This window comes from Cryptomeria japonica, chromosome 7 (genome assembly GCF_030272615.1).
Source record: "Cryptomeria japonica chromosome 7, Sugi_1.0, whole genome shotgun sequence".
NCBI classification, from domain to species: Eukaryota; Viridiplantae; Streptophyta; class Pinopsida; order Cupressales; family Cupressaceae; genus Cryptomeria; species Cryptomeria japonica.
The window spans coordinates 718,952,565-718,971,970 of NC_081411.1; positions in this window are offsets into that span (position 1 = coordinate 718,952,565).

The following is a 19,406-nucleotide window of genomic DNA, read 5'->3' on the forward strand; positions in this document are numbered from 1 at the left end:
TATACCAAGTTGGCTTTACCAAAGATAATTATATTTACAATACAATTTGCATAAACAAAACTTGTCACATATTGGCCTAGGTGCCGGTATACTTCATTTTCCAATGTAATCTAGATGTCGGTGAATATGCTTGCCGGTGCCGGTGCATGTTGGTGCATGTTGGTGCATGATGTCTATGATGTCGGTGCATGTGGAGAAACCTATTGCCATTTGGTTGCCAGTTGGTTTCCATCAATGACAACATCAACTATTCTCATTAGAATGTAGAATGCCAACAATCTCCCCATTTGGCATTGATGGAAACACTCATGAGAAAAATCCAAAAAATTGTTATCCAAAAGTGCAGTCCAAAATCTGATAAAAATTGTGTGCTCCCTCTGAGCAAGTGATCTCCTCTGTCCAATTATTGTTCTCCATACTATTACTCCCCCTTTGACATCAATGACAAAGGATGTCAAAAAGAATCAAAGAATACAAAAGAAAATGCTACCTCATTGCTTGTAACTGGTCGGTTACAATCTGAAAAATGTCTACCAAAACTAGATTTAGGCTATGCATGAATTTGTTGCTGTCAGAGAGAATGGTCTCAGTCTGCTAGATCATGCCGGTTAGATAGTGCATTTTCTACTCCAGTGATCATTGTCCTTGAACTATTTCCTTTGATAGCTCAACTGTTGGTATTTTGGTATGGTTTTGTCATCATGTCAACACCTACTGAAAAAAATCACTTTGGAGATACAATAACATTAACCGGCAAGCAAGTAACTATTGCAATAGTTACTGGTATATGGTTCACCGACAGGATATAATGTTCATCGGTACCTGGAATGATATGGAAGACACTTGATAATGTCGAAGACATCATGTGGACACTTTTATTTGAAGAATTAATCATTGGTATATTCATATTTGCATATTTGCTTTTATCGACAAATAGGTCCAGGTTATCTAGGGTTACACCGACAGGTTTATCTTTTCTAGATCAGCATGGCATGCTATGGAGATGATTTATTATTGATGTAAATGCATTAAGCCGACATGTTTAATTGGTTAATTGTATCGGATATTAAATTGTATGTAAAATGTTTTTATTGTAATATCTTGTAGAGCCGACCTACTAAAATTGGTCTTAAGGTATGGTATAAATGTAAAATCTTATTTGTAAGATCAATTGTGGAATGCGAAAAAGAATTGAGTGAAGTTATATGTAAGATTAAGTAGAGGAATACATGAAGACATCATTTTAAGGTGAAGTTAGGTTTTTTGTATAAGCATATCAGCATTACACCAGTATTGAATCCAGCATATGAAGATGCTATTTTGTGCAATACATTCTTATTGGATTTAACCATCCAACTGTAGTCAGTGTGACTCCCATTTTATGATTGAGCAGTGAGCTCTAGGCTGTTGGCCTTTTTGCATGTGCAGACCCCATTTATGTACACTTACTATCTATAGTAGTATCATCTGATTGTGGGTAAGGTTTCCCATAGTAGTTTTTCCCCTTACAGGGTTTCCACCTACAAATATTGGTGTTATGTGTTGTGGATGACTTTATGTTTATGTTTCATGCATTAATCTTTACTGGTATAGCAATTTAAAGTTAACACTATCTACCGGCATACTTAATTGGTTTACCGGTATTAAGCATCAAGTTGGTTAATTGGTTTTTGGTTTGAATTTATTAGACAACTAATTCACCCCCCCCCCTCTCATTTGTCTCTGGGACCTAACAATTGTTATCAAAGCCTAGTCCTCTTTTGCAGAAGTTTAACAACTTGAGGAGATCCAATTTCTACTAATTACTTTAGGAAGGATAGTCCTAAACTTGATGGAACCAACTATGGGATATGGAAGATCATAATGGAGACACATCTGAATTGCATTGGTAAAGACATCTAGGAAGTTACAAAGAATGGTTATACTGCTGCTATAGCTGGTCAAACTACTCCAAGTACCTTAGCTAAAGATGAAGAGAATGATTGCAAAGCAAGAGAAGCACTTTTGAGCGCATTATTAGATCAACAAATCATGGGATTATTAGATAGGTCTACTGCTAAAGCTATTTGGGGTCATTTGGAAACACTAAATGAAGGAGATTCCATAGTCAAGATTGCAAAACTTGAAATCTTTCGAGTCAGGTATGAACATCTGAAAATGGAAGAAGATGAAAGGATTTCTGCTTTTATGGAAAGAGTAAATGAAATTGTTTTGGGTATTAAATATTGTGGAGGAACCTTAAGTGAGGATGAAATTGTTTCAAAAATCTTAAGAGGATTGCCACCGGCATATAAAATGAAGAGTTGAGGACAATGCCTAATAGATCAGTAACTAGGGATACATTGATTGGAAAACTTTCAGCCTTTGAAATTGAAGAATTTGGTCCTGTTGCTACTATAAAAACTGATTTGGCCTTTAAAGCATCAACATCATCTACTCCATCATTTGACAAATCAGATTGGAGAGCCTTTTATGTAAGATAACTTGAAGAAACCAGGAAGGAGAATGAAGAGCTTGAAGAACTTGAAGCACTATTTGCAAGAAAAGTGCCAAAAGGTCCAATTGGAAGTAAGTATGAAGGTAAGGAACCCTTTAAATGTTTTAACTACAATAAGATTGTTCATATGGCTTCAAGATGCCTTGATAGACATGCTAGACTAAGAGAAGAAGCTAGAAGAACATACAAGCCTAATCTTGAATATCAGAGATATAGATTTAAGAACAAAGACAAATCCTGCTACATTGCTGATGAAGGTGTGACTGATGATTCTAATGAGGATCCAACAGACAATGGATGGGTTTTTGTTGCTATAATAGAGGATCAACCGGCACCTACTACTCAACCGATAGAACAAGCCCTAGCAGCTAAAGTTGAAACAAATGATGAATGGATCATTGACTCAGGATGCTCACATCACATGACTGGAGACAAAGGTAAATTCTTGAACTTTCAAAACTGCAATGGAGGTTTAGTAAGATTTGAAGATGACAAAGCCTGTTCAATCAAAGGTAAGGGTTCAATATCTCTTGATGGTAAGCATAACACTGACAATGTCTACTATGTTAAAGGATTAAAGCATAATCTTTTAAGTGTTGGTCAATTAGTTGAGAAAAGATTTCAGTTAAAATTTAAAAATGGAAAATGCAAAATCATGAATAGAACTGGTTTGGAAATTGCAACCGGTAATCATAATAGAGGTAATATCTTTCATTTGAATAATAGTGAAAAGGCATGCTTAATTGCACATATAGATGAAAGTTAGTTATGGCATAAGAGACTGTGTCATGTAAACTTTGATTGCATGGTAAAAATCAGTACTTCTAAGGCAACTAGAGATCTACCTAAAATTGTGAAACCTCAGAATACAATTTGTAAGGAATGTCAATTTGGAAAACAAGCTAGAGCTAGTTTCAAAAGTATTCCAGATAAATCCAATAATTCTCTTGATTTAATTCACACTGATTTATGTGGTCCAGCTAGAACTAAAAGCTTACAAGGTGATAGATATTTCATGCTAATTATTTATGATTATTCTAGAATGTGTTGGGTTACTTTTCTCAGAGAAAAATCAGAAGCACTTGGGAAGTTCAAATTATTCAAAGCAATGGTTGAGAATGAAACTGGTAAGAAAATCAAATGTTTAAGATCAGATCAAGGAGGAGAATTCACATCTAAGGACTTTAATACAATCTGTGAAGTGAATGGAATTAGAAGATAGTTATCAGCACCCTGGACACCACAGCAAAATGGAGTTGTTGAAAGGAAAAATAGAACTATCTTGGATGCAACAAGAAGTATGTTATCAAAAGCAAATCTACCACATGTGTATTGGAGAGAAGCAGTTAGCACTGTTGTCTATACATTCAACAAAGTTCACATCAAAGGTGAAACTAGTAAGACCCCTCATGAACTATGGTTTGGTAATACTCCTACTCTTAAGTATTTCAAAAATTTTGGAAGTAAATGTTATATTAGAAGAGATGAGTATATTGGGAAATTTGATCCTAGAAGTGATGAAGGAATATTTCCTGGTTATTCATCTAAAAGCAAGGCATATAGATCTTTCAATAAGAGATTGCAGAAAATTGTTGAGAGTAAAAATGTAAAGATTGATGAACAATTCAAAGGAACTTCAAGGTATATAGACTTTGATCCGGCAATAGAAATTATGACAAATGAATCTACATTGAATCCACCAGTACATAATGAAGATCCAGTTACCTCAGTATCATCAGAGGATTCCATAGTAATTGAAGAACAACAACAAACTAAGACACCCCGGTATGTAAGATTGAATCATTTTGAAGATCAGATAATTGGAAACAAATTTAAAGGAGTTATGACAAGAGGAAGATTGGGACATGAAGAGGTATGTCTTATTTCTCAAATTGAACCATCATCTATCAATGAGGCATGTGAAGATAAATTTTGGATTAAAGCTATGGAAGAAGAATTAGGACAAATTGAGAAAAATAATACTTGGACATTAGTTCTCCGGCCTCAAGATAAAAATATAATTGGAACCAAATGGGTATTTAGAAAGAAACTTAATGAAGATGGTAAGGTTGTCAGAAATAAAGCAAGACTAGCATGTAAGGGATATTCTCAAAAAGAAGGAGTTGATTATAATGAAACCTTTGCACCAGTAGCCAGAATTGAGGTAGTCAAATTATTCTTGGCTTTTGCAACTCACAAGGACTACAAAGTTTATCAAATGGATATTAAATGTGCATTTTTGAATGGAGATCTTGAAGAGGAAGTATATATTGAACAAACTGATGGATTTTCCTTGACAGATGACAATGATATGGTTTGCAGGTTAAGAAAAGCTCTGTATGGATTAAAACAAGCCCCAAGAGCTTGATATGCAAGGTTGATAAGTATCTTTTAAAGATTGGTTTTACTAAAGGAAATGCAGATATCAATTTATATTATAAAATAACTAATGATGAAATCTTGATTATTGATGTATTTGTTGATGATATAATCTTTGGAGGAGAAGATGGATTATGTAAGGAATTTTCTATTAAAATGCAGCAAGAATTTGAAATGTCTATGATTGGAGTGATAAAATTCTTTTTAGGATTGCAGATTTCACAGATTGATAAAGGTATATTTTTTAGTCAATCCAAGTACTTGAAAGAATTACTAAAGAAATTTGGGATGGAGAACTCTAAACCGGTAAGCACACCTATGACTACAAATGACAAATTATCTCAAAGGGATGAATCTACACCTATTAATCCAACTAGATACAAATCTATGATAGGAGGTTCACTGTATTTGACACAAACCAGACCTGATATTATGAATGCAGTATGTATTGTTCTATATTTCAGAGTAATCCTAGGGAAAATCATGAATCAACAGTGAAAAGGATTTTCCGGTACTTACAAGGCACAACAAATCTTGGATTATGGTATCTTAGAGATGAAAATTTTGATCTATGTGCATACACAGATTTGGGCAAGAGATGTAGATGATAGAAAAAGCACCACTAGAGGAGCATTCTTTCTTGGAAAGAGATTAGTTTCTTGGTTGAGTAAGAAACAGAGTTGTACATCTTTATCAACAGCTGAATCAGAATATGTTGCAATAGCAACTAACTGTACACAAGTATTATGGCTTAAGCAAATGTTGAAAGACATAAAGGTAAAATCCAAGGAACCCATTACTATATATTGTGATAACACTGTAGCAATTGATATATCTAAAAATTTGGTATTACATTCTAAAACAAAACATGTTTCTATCAAACTGAATTTTCTAAGGGAAAAAGTTGAAGAAAAAGAGATAAAACTGGTTTATGTGAATACTAAAGAACAGCTTGCAGATATTTTCACAAAACCTTTGCCTAAGGAGACTTTTGAATATCTCAGAGATCAACTTGGAGTCATACCACCACCGGTAGAGACTTAGACAGTTGATGATTGTCATCAACTGGCAGAATTAAAAGAAAAATCTTTTATTTCGGTCTTTAATGAGGAAGCTACTTCTCAGGGGGAGTAGTTGGTATTTTGTATGAACTTGATTTTTGTAACTTTGGCATTTGATGTCAAAGGGGGAGAGATATCTATGGAAAAACACATTATCTTTTTGAGGAGAGATTGGTATTGAAAATAAATCTTTGGATAAACTCATGTTGCTCCTAGGGGGACAGATTGTTGTTTAGGAGATTGTTGGTTTTTGGTATTTGGCATTTCTATTTTGGCACTTTGATGGTTTTTCCATCTTGTGTTGCCATCAATGCCAAAGGGGGAGATTGTTGGTATTTTGGTATGGTTTTGTCATTGATGTCAACACCTACTGAAAACAAGCACTTTGGAGATCCAACAACATTCACCAGCAAGCAAGTAACTATTGCAACAGTTATTGGTATATGGTTCACCGACAGGATATAATGTTCACCAGTACTTGGAATGATATGGAAGACACTTGATAATGTTGAAGACATCATGTGGACACTTTGATTTGAAGAATTAATCATTGGTATATTCATATTTGCATATTTTCTTTTACTAGCAAATAGGTCTAGGTTATCTAGGGTTACACCGATAGGTTTATCTTTTTCAGATCAACATGGCACGCTATGGAGACGATTTATTATTGATGTAAATGCATTAAGTTGACATGTTTAATCAGTTAATTGCATCAGATATTATATTGTATGTAAATTTTTTTTATTATAATATCTTGTAGAGCTGGCCTACTAAAATTGGTCTTAGGGTATGGTATAAATGTAATATCTTATTTGTAAGATCAATTGTGGAATGCGAAAAAGAATTGAGTGAAGGTATATGTGAGATTAAGTAGAGGAATACATGAAGACATCATTTGAAGGTGAAGCTAGGTTTTTGTATAAGCATATTAGCATTACACCAATACTGAATCCAGCATATGAAGATGCTATTTTGTGCAGTACATTCTTATTGGATTTAACCATCCAACTATAGTCAGTGTGACTCTCATTTTGTGATTGAGCAGTGAGCACTAGGCTATTGGCCTTTCTGCATGTGCAGACCCCATTTATGTACACTTATTATCTGCAGTAGTATCATCTGATTGTGGGTAAGGTTTCCCACCATGGTTTTTCCCCTTACAGGGTTTCCACCTACAAATATTGGTGTTATGTGTTGTGGATGACTTTATTTTTATGTTTCATGCATTAATCTTTACCGTTATAGCAATTTACTGTTAACACTATCTATCAACATACTTAATTGGTTTACTGATATTAAGCATCAAGTTGGTTAATTGGTTTTTGGTTTGAATTTATTAGACAACTGATTCACACCCCCCCTCTCTCAGTTGTCTCTGGGACCTAACATCAACCTGTTGAGTAATGAGTGTTGGTATTTTGGATATGTTGATATGGTTTTGTCATTGATCTCAACACCTGTCATCACTTGTCAACACTTATTAGCACTTGGAGATTTTGATTATGTTTACTGACAAGTCACATACTTATACACAGTCACCATTATTTGGTTCACTGAAACTTGGAATGACTTGGAGACTACTTGGTTATGTCGAAGACATTATTCAATCACTTGGTTTTGGTGATTTGGTTATTTGTTTATTCGGGTTTGGCATATTTGCTGTTATCGGTAAATAGGTCCAGAATATGCACCGGCAAGCATATCTATTCCACATCAGCACAACACATTATGGAGATGATTTATTATTATTGTAAATGCATTGAGCCAACATCATGCATCGGATATTGATTTATTTGTAATTGATTTTATTGTAATATCTTTTAGTGAGCCAACCTATTCAAATTGGTCTTAGGTTATGATATAAATGTAAGATGTCATTTGTGAGACAAAAATGGGAATGCAGAAAGGATTGCAATAAGGTATATGCAAAAATAAGTAGAGCTATACACGCAGACATCATTTGAAGGTTAAGGAAGGTTTATGTGAAGGCAATCAGAAATAAACCGATACTGCATCCATCATATGAAGATGTTATTTTGTGTAGTACATTATCATTGGATCTAACCATCCAATTGTAGTCAGTGTGACTCTCATCTTGTGATTGAGCAGTGAGCTCTAGGAAGCTGGCCTTTCTACATGTGTAGAATCCATATTGTACACACATACTATCTTCAGTAGTATCATTTGATTATGGGTAAGGCTTCCCACCATGGTTTTTCTCCTTATAGGGTTTCCACCTACAAATATTTGTGTTATGTGTTGTGGATGTTATTATCTTTTTGTTACATGCATTAATCTATATCGGTACTGCAATTAACTATTAAAACTATCTACCAACAAAAAGTTTGGTACACCGGTATTAAGCATTAAGTTTTGGTCAAGTTAATTTTGGTTGAATTTATTGGACAACTGATTCAACCCCCCCTCTCAATTTTCTCTAGGACCTAACAATTGGTATCAAAGCCTAGTTCTCTTTTTGTATAAGTTTAACAACTTGAGGAGATCCAATGTCTTCTAACTATTTCAGGAAGGACAATCTAAAACTTGATGGAACTAACTATGGTATATGGAAGATCAGGATGGAGACACATTTGAACTACATTGGAAAGTATATAGAGGATATTAGAAATAATGGCTATATTGCTCCTACTCAAGGTCAACCTAATCCACCAACATTGGCTAAAGATGAGGAAAATGATTGCAAAGCAAGAGAAGCACTTTTGAGCGCATTGTCAAATCAACAAATCACACGATTGTTAGACAGATCTACTGCTAAAGCTATTTGGGACAAAATAGAAACATTGAATGAAGGAGATTGCATAGTCAAAATTGCAAAACTTGAATGCTTCCGGGTCAGGTATAAAAGTTTGAAAATGGAAGAAAATGAAATAATTTCTACTTTTATGGAAAGAGTAAATGAAATTGTTTTAGGTATACAATGTTGTCGAGGAACCTTAAGTGTGTTGGCATATGAACACTCCAATGAGACATTGTATGTGATTGAAGGTTTTGTCATTGATGGCAACCTTACAATCCTATGGCACCGGCAAGCCATTACACCAACAAGGCATTACACCAGCAAGATAGTTCACTGGCATCAATAGATCACACTCTACACCAGCACTTAGACCACCGACACTGGCACAGAGAAAGGAAGCATACTGGCACAGAGGCCAATAGGAGTTTTGTTATATTGTATTTTGTTTATTATTGTAAAAACCTTGTAAGCCAACTTGGCAAGTTGTAAAATGTCTCTTATATATAAAGATATAATTGTAGACATTTTGTAAGGGATGTAAGTGAAAAAGGAAGATATTAGGCAGACTTATTATGCGAAATATAGGTTAAAGGTTTTATGTAAAGAACAAAGCAGAAACTGGTACTAGATTAGGCATTATAGATGCTATTGTAAAGAAGTACAAGATATTGGATTTGTATAATCCACATTGTAAGTCAGTGAGACTTCCCATTGAGTAGTGAGCTCTAGGCAATTGGCCTTCCTGCATGTGCAGGCCCCCTTTTGTAAGTAATATTCTCTTATTGGCCAGTAAGTGGATATTGTGCGTCACAAATCCCACCTAGGTTTTTCCCACATCGGGTTTCCTCGTTAAATCCTTGTGTCATGGTGTACTTTTCATGTGGATGTTTTTAATTCTATTTATTACATTATTTCTTGCATACCGGTACACTATTATAATATGTTCTGCATGTTTCAAGTTGAGAAATTCTAATTACCGGTTAGATACTGATTCACCCCCCCCCCCCTCTCAATATCTATGAGATTCCTAACAACTAGTATAAGAGCCTTGTCCTCTATTTTCAGAAACCTAACAACTTGAGGAAGATCTTGACATCGGTAGATATGGAAACCCTGATGAAGCAACTTGAAGCAACTCTCTCAGACTATGATACAAAAAAAATGAAAAATATCAAACTAGAAGATGATCTAAAAGCAGTTCAAGATATCATTTAGGCACTTCAAGAGAATCTTACTATTGCAAGAAATAAGAGAAGAGAACTTTGTGAAAAGATGCAAAATGAGAATGATGAAAAGGAATCACTTAATGATATGTTAAGTAAGTTGAAATTGGAGAACATAACTACAAAGAATGAGATGTAGGAAATGACTATGAGATTTTGTAAAGAGATTGAAGATAGGAAGACTAATGGAGAAGAATTGACCAGAAGACTAAGTGATGCAGCAAATGACAACACAAGACTTAGCTATGAAAATGATTTATTAAAGACAGATCTGATGCACACTCAGAATGACTCCAATGAACTGATGAGACAGAAAGAAGTCTTAGAAAGAGAACTAGAAACTGCAAATCAACATAAAGAAAAATTCAAGAAAAGCTCAGAGGAACTTGGTAACTTATTGAAGAATAAAAAACCTAAAGGTGACACTTCTTGAATTGGCTTTGAAGTTGATGAAAGCTTTGGTACTGCAAACACACAGGATCACAACAAACTAGTAAGGCAACCTAATGCTTATAAATTCAATGGAAAATGCTTTAACTGTAATAAGTATGGTCACAGAGCAAATGAATGTAGATCTAGAAATTATCAGAATATCAACACACCCACCGGTCAATTTTCAAAATGCAACAAAGTTGGTCACAATTCTGAAAATTGCAGAATAAATGTGAGATGTTATGTTTGTGGAAGATTTGGACATTTATCTAATCAATGCAGAACACAAACTGACATAGGTTATGGGAAATCTATTCAGAAGAACAATGTGACTTGTTATGCATGTAACAAGATTGGGCATATTGCAAAATTATATAGAAGTAAAGGATCACTGGCAGACAACAAAAGTTCTAGCTTGAAAGGTAAAGAAAAAATTGAAGAAAGTTTCCTTAAGGGTTTGGCAATCTAATGACACGTGCTATTATTCCCTCGGTTAGAGATGAGAAGTTGGAAATTACTTCATTACCGACAAACAATATTAAGTGAATACATAACCGGTATGCATTTAATGTGGTAGATGGCAAATTAACACTATAAATTTGTGGTTTTGGCTCCATTTCATTTCACCATGATTTCAAACATTCGTAGAGCGCAAAATTTGCAGAGCTAAGGAATTTCAAGCAAAGAGGCGAAGCACTTGAAGCAATCAATCCATCCAAGATAGAAAAAGGTATTTATCATCATGGCATCCACCTCTGCACTTGAATATATAGCAAACCCTATTGTATTCGAGGTCATAAAATGCCCTAGGCCTGTATTTCAACTAGTTCTTGAAGTAGCAAAGAAAGATGACAATATAGATGCTCTCTCACATATACCAAAAGGAGTTGTTTATGTTGAAGGCCCCAAAATTTACATTCACTACAACATAGAGGAATTGGGAGATGAAGAGATCAAAACTATGTATAAAACTGTCATAGGTGATAATTCCAAAAATGTGAAACCGGAACATAAAATCATCAAAACCCTAGGATTTACTAGAATCCTCTCCATTCCTAAATTTCCCAAGGATGTGATTAGAATAGTCTTAAGCAAGGTACATGGTGAATTTTTCTGGCTAGATGCAATTCACAAAATCACCAAGGAAGCTGTGAAAGCTATCATAGGATTACCGACCACCGGTAAAAGGCCAAACAAAACTAAGAAGGTCTCCAATGACCTAGTTACTAAGCTAACTGGTGCTACATCTGATAAAAGGTCCCTAAGAGTCAATGATGTAACTGATATCAATGTAAGGTTTATCAACATGATATTAGGGTATAAGGCAACTCATGCAAATAGACTCAATTTAGTTTCAAGTTTATACATTAAAAGTGCTTATGACATGATCACAGATAATGTAAAGATTGATATATGTGAGTGGTTGAAGGATGAGTTAATTGACAACCTAGGCAAGATTAAGAAGGATAAGAAAGGAACTTTTAGGTTTAGAAATCTACTAGTATGTTTGATGCTACATATAACCAAACAAGTTCCTGGTATAGGATACAAAGAACTTGGATTTGATATACTGGTAGGTAAATAGCTAACAAAACTATTCAACAATATGGGAGAAGATAAGGAAAACAATATCCATGATTTATTTCAAGCACTTAAGACCAAAATGAATAAGAGAATCAGATTATCACAAAATATTGTTGACAAATATAAGGATGAAATATGTTTTGTAACAAAAAAGGATGAAATCTAGATGGAAGCAGTCATTCCAAGAACAATCTGGGTAACAGAGATGGGCTATGAGATAGATGATCATATAATTGAGACTTATGCTAAAGCACTTTTGGAAGCACCAAACAAACCAAAGGAAGAAGTATTTGGTAGTGTTGAGACTATAGAAAAACAAATAAAATCTAAGAAGAGAGTGAAAAAGGTTGAGGCAGTTGTGAGAAGAGGCTCTAGATAGGCAAAGGCTATTAAAAAACATGTGTTAAAACAAACTGGTATCACTAAGGATGAGCTAGGAACTCTACAGCCTGAGACTCATCTATCACCGCTAGGCACTTCTTCGGAGAGTGACATGCCTGTAGCTTTCAAAAGAGTTGTAAGGAAAAGAGATCCCTCACCGAAAACCACACCCTCACCTATGAGGACAAGATAGAAACAACAAGCAATGAGATCACTAGTTAAGAAGACTACACCAAAGAAGAAACTGACACCTAAGAAGAAGAAGAGAACAAAACAAAACCTGGCTCCTCTTGACATACTATTGAATGAAATTACAGAGGAAGGGAAACTAAAGAATATAGAGAAATTGTATGACACTCTAACTGCAGATGAAAAAGATCAAGTAGAAAATAGTGTTATATTGTATATGGACATGTATAAGAAATTTTTGATGGAAGTTGTAGATGAAGTACCAGATGAACTGGTCAAAAGACTGGAAGCAAGGAGACAAGCAGTAATAGAACTTGACAAGAAAATCAAGATAGAAAAGCTACTTGTTGTGTACCCAGTGAACTCACCTAACGAAATTGATGATTAAATTGTCGAAGCCAACCAGTCAGTATTCTCTACAGCACACCAGCACATTACATTAATGGTTGGAAGAGTCAATGAGGTGATTGAAGAAACAAAAAATGGATGGGATATATCCTAGTTGAAAAAGAAAAACAGGAAGAATACAGGAACCCCAAACCAATAAAGATATATCAGAAAGAAAGAGACAAAGGAAAAGGAAAGGTTGGTAGACCTCCGAGCATTAAAGTAAAAGACAACTTACCCCCACCATTTTTTACATCACTGGTAACAACAACTACAGAAGATCAACTGACAGTTGAAAGTATGGATGGAGAGGATGTCAATCCTAATCCTGAAGTCTTATACACAGTAGATGTTGATACACAAAATATCAACATTGTGGTAGACAAAGATACAACTGGTAAGACTAAAATGGCTAGTAAGCCACCGGTAGCTGAGCAAACTATTAAAACACAAGAGAAACCAGTAGATGACAAAGAACAATAGGCAAGAACTTAGACTAAGACAATGCAACAAGAAGAGCAACAGCAATAGGAATAGGCTCCAAAATAGAAACAGGAACAGGCTCATGAGGAAACAGTGCCACCGGCAACTAGAGAAGTACACAAACCATTCCTTAAAGAAATGCAAACACAAACAGACCTATGAGAGGTCACAACAAGCTTGGTTACTTCTTCTACTATTGGAATTTAGAATGTTGGTTCCTCCTTAGCATGCCACAAACCAACAAATGTAACTGAAGTACTTTTGGATTCAATCAAAAGGATAACAGATTGTAGTTCACAGGCTTACAAATCTATAGATGACACAATCCCAATTTTGAAGGTAATTGCTCCTAACTGTAATATAGACAATAAATATTCTTTAGGACAACTTGATATTTTGTGTAAATATATCACATAGAACATTGAGAAAATAAAGGAAGAGACATTGAAGGACAAAGTAGAAATTGAAAAGAAAAAATTCTTTGAAGATTAGATAAAGCAGTGTACTAGAGAATTTGACACACTTCTACTAGGACTGTGTAACTTATTAAAGGAATACAAAACTCTTTACAAAGACACCTACACAACAAACTTTTTGACAATAGACATAGATAAGAAAACAAGCAAGGTACAGGATGAAATCAATAAACTTGCTAATAATTTTGTTAACTCACCTAATACATTATCAGTTTTTGAGCAAAGGATAACAAATTTTGAGGAAGAGTTACTTAAATTAGAAAGAGAAAAGGAGAGAACAGTGAATAAGGCAAAGCATCTGAGATTAAAACTAAGTCCAAGATTGGACTATCTAGCATCATTGTGGAAGGAAATATCTGAGGCACTGATACAAGGATAGAAAACACCAAAAGAGCATATGCAGCACCTCACCGATATAATTAAAAGAATAGAGACAACAATAAGAGATAGTAAAAAGTTTATGGAGATCTATTTCAAATTCTAACTAATCAGTTACAAAGTTGAAACTACAAACTCTACTAACATCTTGACAACTTTTGTCATTGATGCCAAAGGGGGAGTAATGGTATGAGAAAATTCAATATCAGAGGAATCATATGCTCAAGGGGAGTACACATTTTTGGTAACCTTTTTGGATACACTTTTGAAATTTCTCATGAGTGTTGCCATCAATGCCAAAGGGGGAGATTGTTGGCATATGCACACTCCAATGAGACATTGTATGGGATTGAAGGTTTTGTCATTGATGGCAACCTTACAATCCTATGGCACCGACAAGGTGTTACACTAGCAAGATAGTTCACTGGCATCAACAAATCACACTCTACATCGGCACAGAGGTCGACATGATTTTTGTTATATTATACTTTGTTTATTATTGTAAAAACCTTGTAAGACAACTTGGCAAGTTGTAAAATGACTCTTATATATAAAAGAGATCATTGTAGACATTTTGTAAGGGATGTAAGCGAAAAAGGAAGATATTAGGTAGACCTATTATGCGAAATATAGGTTAAAGGTTTTATGTAAAGAACATAGTAGAAACCGGTACTGGATTAGGCATTATAGATGCTATTGTAAAGTAGTACAAGATATTGGATTTGTATAATCCACATTGTAAGTCAGTGAGACTTCCATTGAGCAGTGAGCTCTAGACAATTGGCCTTCCTGCATGTGCAGGCCCCCTTTTGTAAGTAATATTCTCTTATTGGCCAGTAAGTGGATATTGTGGGTCAGAAATCCCATAGAGGTTTTTCCCACACCAGGTTTCCTTGTTAAATCCTTGTGTCATGGTGTTCTTTTCATGTGGATGTTTTTAATTCTGTTTATTACATTATTTCTTGCATACCGGTACACTATTATAATATGTTCTGCATGTTTCTAGTTGAGAAATTCTAATTACCAGTTAGATACTGATTCACCCCCCCCACCCCACTCTCAGTATCTGTGAGATTCCTAACAAAGTGAAGATGAGATTGTTTCTAAAGTTTTAAGAGCTTTTCCATGGGCATATAAAATTAAAGTTACTGCTATAAATGAACTGAGAACAATGCCTAATGCATCAGTATCTAGAGACACTTTGGTTGGAAAGCTTTCAGCTTTTGAACTTGAGGAATTTGGTTCTGTTACTACTATCAAGACAAATCTATCTTTTAAGGCATCATCATCAACTACAGCATAATCATCATTATCTAATAAATCTGATTGGAAAGCCTTCTATACAAGAGAACTTGAAGAAAGCAGGAGAGAAAATGAAGAACTTGTAAAACTTGAAGCACTATTTGTAAGTAAAATGCCTAAAGGTCCAATTAGAAGTAAGTATGAAGGTAAAGAACCCTTTAAATGTTTTAAATAGAATAAGATTGGTCATATGGCTTCTAAATATCCTGATAGACATGCAAGATTAAGAGAAGAAGCTAAAAGAATATATAAGGCTAACCCTGACTATCACAAATATAAGTTCAAGAAGAATAGAGATAAATCTTGTTATTATGCTGATGAAGGAGTTACTGACTGTTCTGATGAGGATCCGATAGACAATGGATGGGCTTTTGTTGCTATAATAGAAGATCAACAGGCACCTACTGTTCAACCGGTAGAGCAGGCCCTGACAGCTAAAGTTGAAGATAAGGATGAATGGATTATTGATTCAGGATGTTCACATCATATGACTAGTGATAAGAGTAAATTATTAGCCTTTCAGGATTACAATGGAGGTCTAGTAAGATTTGGAGATGATAAAGCTTGTTTGATTAAAGGAAAAGGCACTATATCTTTTGATGGTAACAACAATACTGATAATGTTTACTATGTTGAAGGTTTGAAGCATAATCTTTTGAGTGTTCGTCAATTAATTGAGAAAGGATTTCAGTTACAATTCAATAATGGTAAATGCAAAATCTTAAACAGAACTGGTTTGGAAATTGCAACCAGTAATCAGACTAGAGGTATTATCTTTCATTTGAACAACAATGAGAAAGCATGTTTGACTGCACATATTGTGAAAATCAGTACAACTAAGGTAGTTAGAGATTTACCTAAGATTGTTAAACCTCACAACCAGGCATGTAAGGAGTGTCAATTAAGAAAGCAAGTTAGAGCAACTTTCAAAAGTATTCTAGAGAAGTCTAACAATGTTCTTGATTTAATTCATATTGATTTATGTGGTCCAGCAAGAACTAGAAGTATACAAGGAGATAGGTATTTTATGCTAATCATTGATAACTATTCTAGAATGTGTTTGGTTACTTTTCTCAGAGAAAAATCTAAAGCATTTGGGAAATTCAAACTATTCAAGGTGATGGTAGAAAATGAAACCAGTAAGAAAATCAAATATTTGAGATTAGATCAAGGAGGTGAATTCACATCTAAGGAATTTAATACATCCTGTGAAGTGAATGGGATCAGAAGATAGTTATCAGGACCCCTGACACCCCAGTAGAATGGAGTTTTGGAAAGGAAAAATAGAACTATCTTGGATGGAGCCAAAAGTATGATATCAAAAGCAAATCTACCTCCTTTATACTAGAGAGAAGCAGTCAATACAATAGTTTATACATTCAACAGAGTTCACATCAGAGGTGAAACCGGTAAGACCCCTCATGAACTATGGTTTGGTAATACTCATACTCTTAAATATTTCAGAATATTTGGAAGTAAATGTTATATTAGAAGAGATGAGTATATTGGCAAATTTGATCCTAGAAGTGATGAAGGAATATTTCTTGGTTATTCTTCTAAGAGAAAGGCATATATATGTTTTAACAAAAGATTACAGAAAATTGTTGAGAGTGCAAATGTGAAGATTGATGAATAGTTTAGAGGAAATTCAAGGTACACAAACTATGAACCAACAATAGAGATAATCACAAATGAACCTATTATGAATACACCAATACAAAATGGTGATCCAGTGATACAGGTATCATCTAGAGATTCAATAGTCACTGAAGAACAACAACAAGTAAAAACACACTGGTATGTAAGATTGAATCATTCTAAAGATCAAATAATTGGAAACAAATTTCAAGGAGTTATGACTAGAGGAAGATTGGAAAATGAAGAGGTATGTATTATTTCTCAAATTGAACCTACATCAATTAATGAGGCATGTGAAGATAACTATTGGATTAAAGCCATGGAAGATGAATTAAAACAAATTGAAAGGAATAACACTAGTTCATTAGTTCCCTGGCCTAAAGATAAAAATGTAATTGGAACTAAATGGGTTTTCATAAATAAACTTAATGAAGATGGTATGGTGATCAGAAACAAATCAAGATTAGTGTGTAAGGGATATTCACAGAAGGAAGGAATTGATTACAATGAAACCTTTGCACCGATAGCTAGAATTGAGGCAGTCAGATTTTTATTGGCTTTTGCAGCACACAAGAACTACAAAGTATATCAAATGGATGTTAAATGTGCATTTTTGAATGTAGATCTTGAAGAAGAAGTTTATATTGAACAACCTAATTGATTTTCTTCGATAAATAACAAGGATGTGGTTTGCAAGTTAAGGAAAGCTTTATATGGTCTAAAGCAAGCTCCTAGAGCTTGGTATGCTAGATTGGACAAGTATCTTTTAAATCTTGGATACACTAAAGGTAATACTAACAACAATCTATACTACAAAGTGACTAATGATGACATATTGGTTATTGAAGTTTTTGTTGATGATATAATCTTTGGAGGAGAAGTTGGATTGTGTAAAGAATTTTCTAGCAAAATGCAGCAAGAATTTGAAATGTCTATGATTGGAGAGATAAAATTCATTTTAAGATTGTAGATTTCATAGACTAATAAAGGTATATTCCTATGTCAATCTAAGTACTTGAAGGAATTACTAAAGAAATTTGGCATGGAAGACTATAAACTGGTAAGGACACCTATGACTACAACTGATAAACTATCTTTGAAGGATGAATCAAAACTTGTTAATCCAACTAGATTCAAGTCTATGATAGAAGGTTTACTATATTTGACACAAACAAGACTTGATATTATGAATGCAATATGTATTGTTTCAATATTTCAAAGTAATCCTAAAGAAAATCATGAATCAGTAGCGAAAAGGATTTTTCAATACTTACAAGGCACTACAAATCTTGGTTTATGGTATCCTAGAGATGAAAATTTTGATTTATGTGCATACACAGATGCTAATTGGGCAGGAGATGTGGATGACAGAAAAAGCACCACTGGTGGAGCATTTTTTCTTGGTAGCAGACTAATTTCATGGTTGAACAAGAAATAGAGTTGTACAAGTCTATCAACAATAGAATCATAATATGTTGTACTAGCAACTAATTGTACATAGGTATTATGGATCAAGAAAATGTTGAAGGACATAAAGGTAAAATGCAAGGAACCTATAACTATTTACTGTGATAATATGGCAATAATTGATATATCAAAGAACCCAATATTTCACTCTAAGAATAAACATGTTTCTATCAAATTCAATTTTCTAAAGGAGAATATTGAAGCAAAATAAGTGAAATTGGTTTATGTGAGTACTAAAGAGCAGATTGTAGATATTTCTACAAAACTTTTTCCCAAGGAAACTTTTGGGTATATCAGGGAGCAACTTGGAGTCCTACCCCCACTGGTAGAGACTTCGACAGCTGATGTTTGTCATCAACTGGGAGAATTTGATAACTCAATGATGAACCACTAGTACCAAACCAGTACTGAGAGGGGGGGGAGTGAATCAGTAAAAACACCAATGTCATCCAAAATCGGTTTGACAACAAATACTCCAAAAGACTAACAAATAGGGATACCGGTAAAACAGAGTGCAACTGGCAACATCCAGTATAGCTCAAACAGTCATGAACCAGTCACTCAATAAGCTTTTCTCTTGGCTCAATACCACAGTATCATTATATTCTCATGCATAAATAAGTAAACTTAACCATCAAATCTTCACAACAGTGAGTTCAATGTGTTTTATAGATAGGCATAAAACATAGAACCTTCATATGCTTAACAAGTAAGACAAAGCATCACAAGACAAAAGCATTTCACATGACACACATATTTTTCATGTGG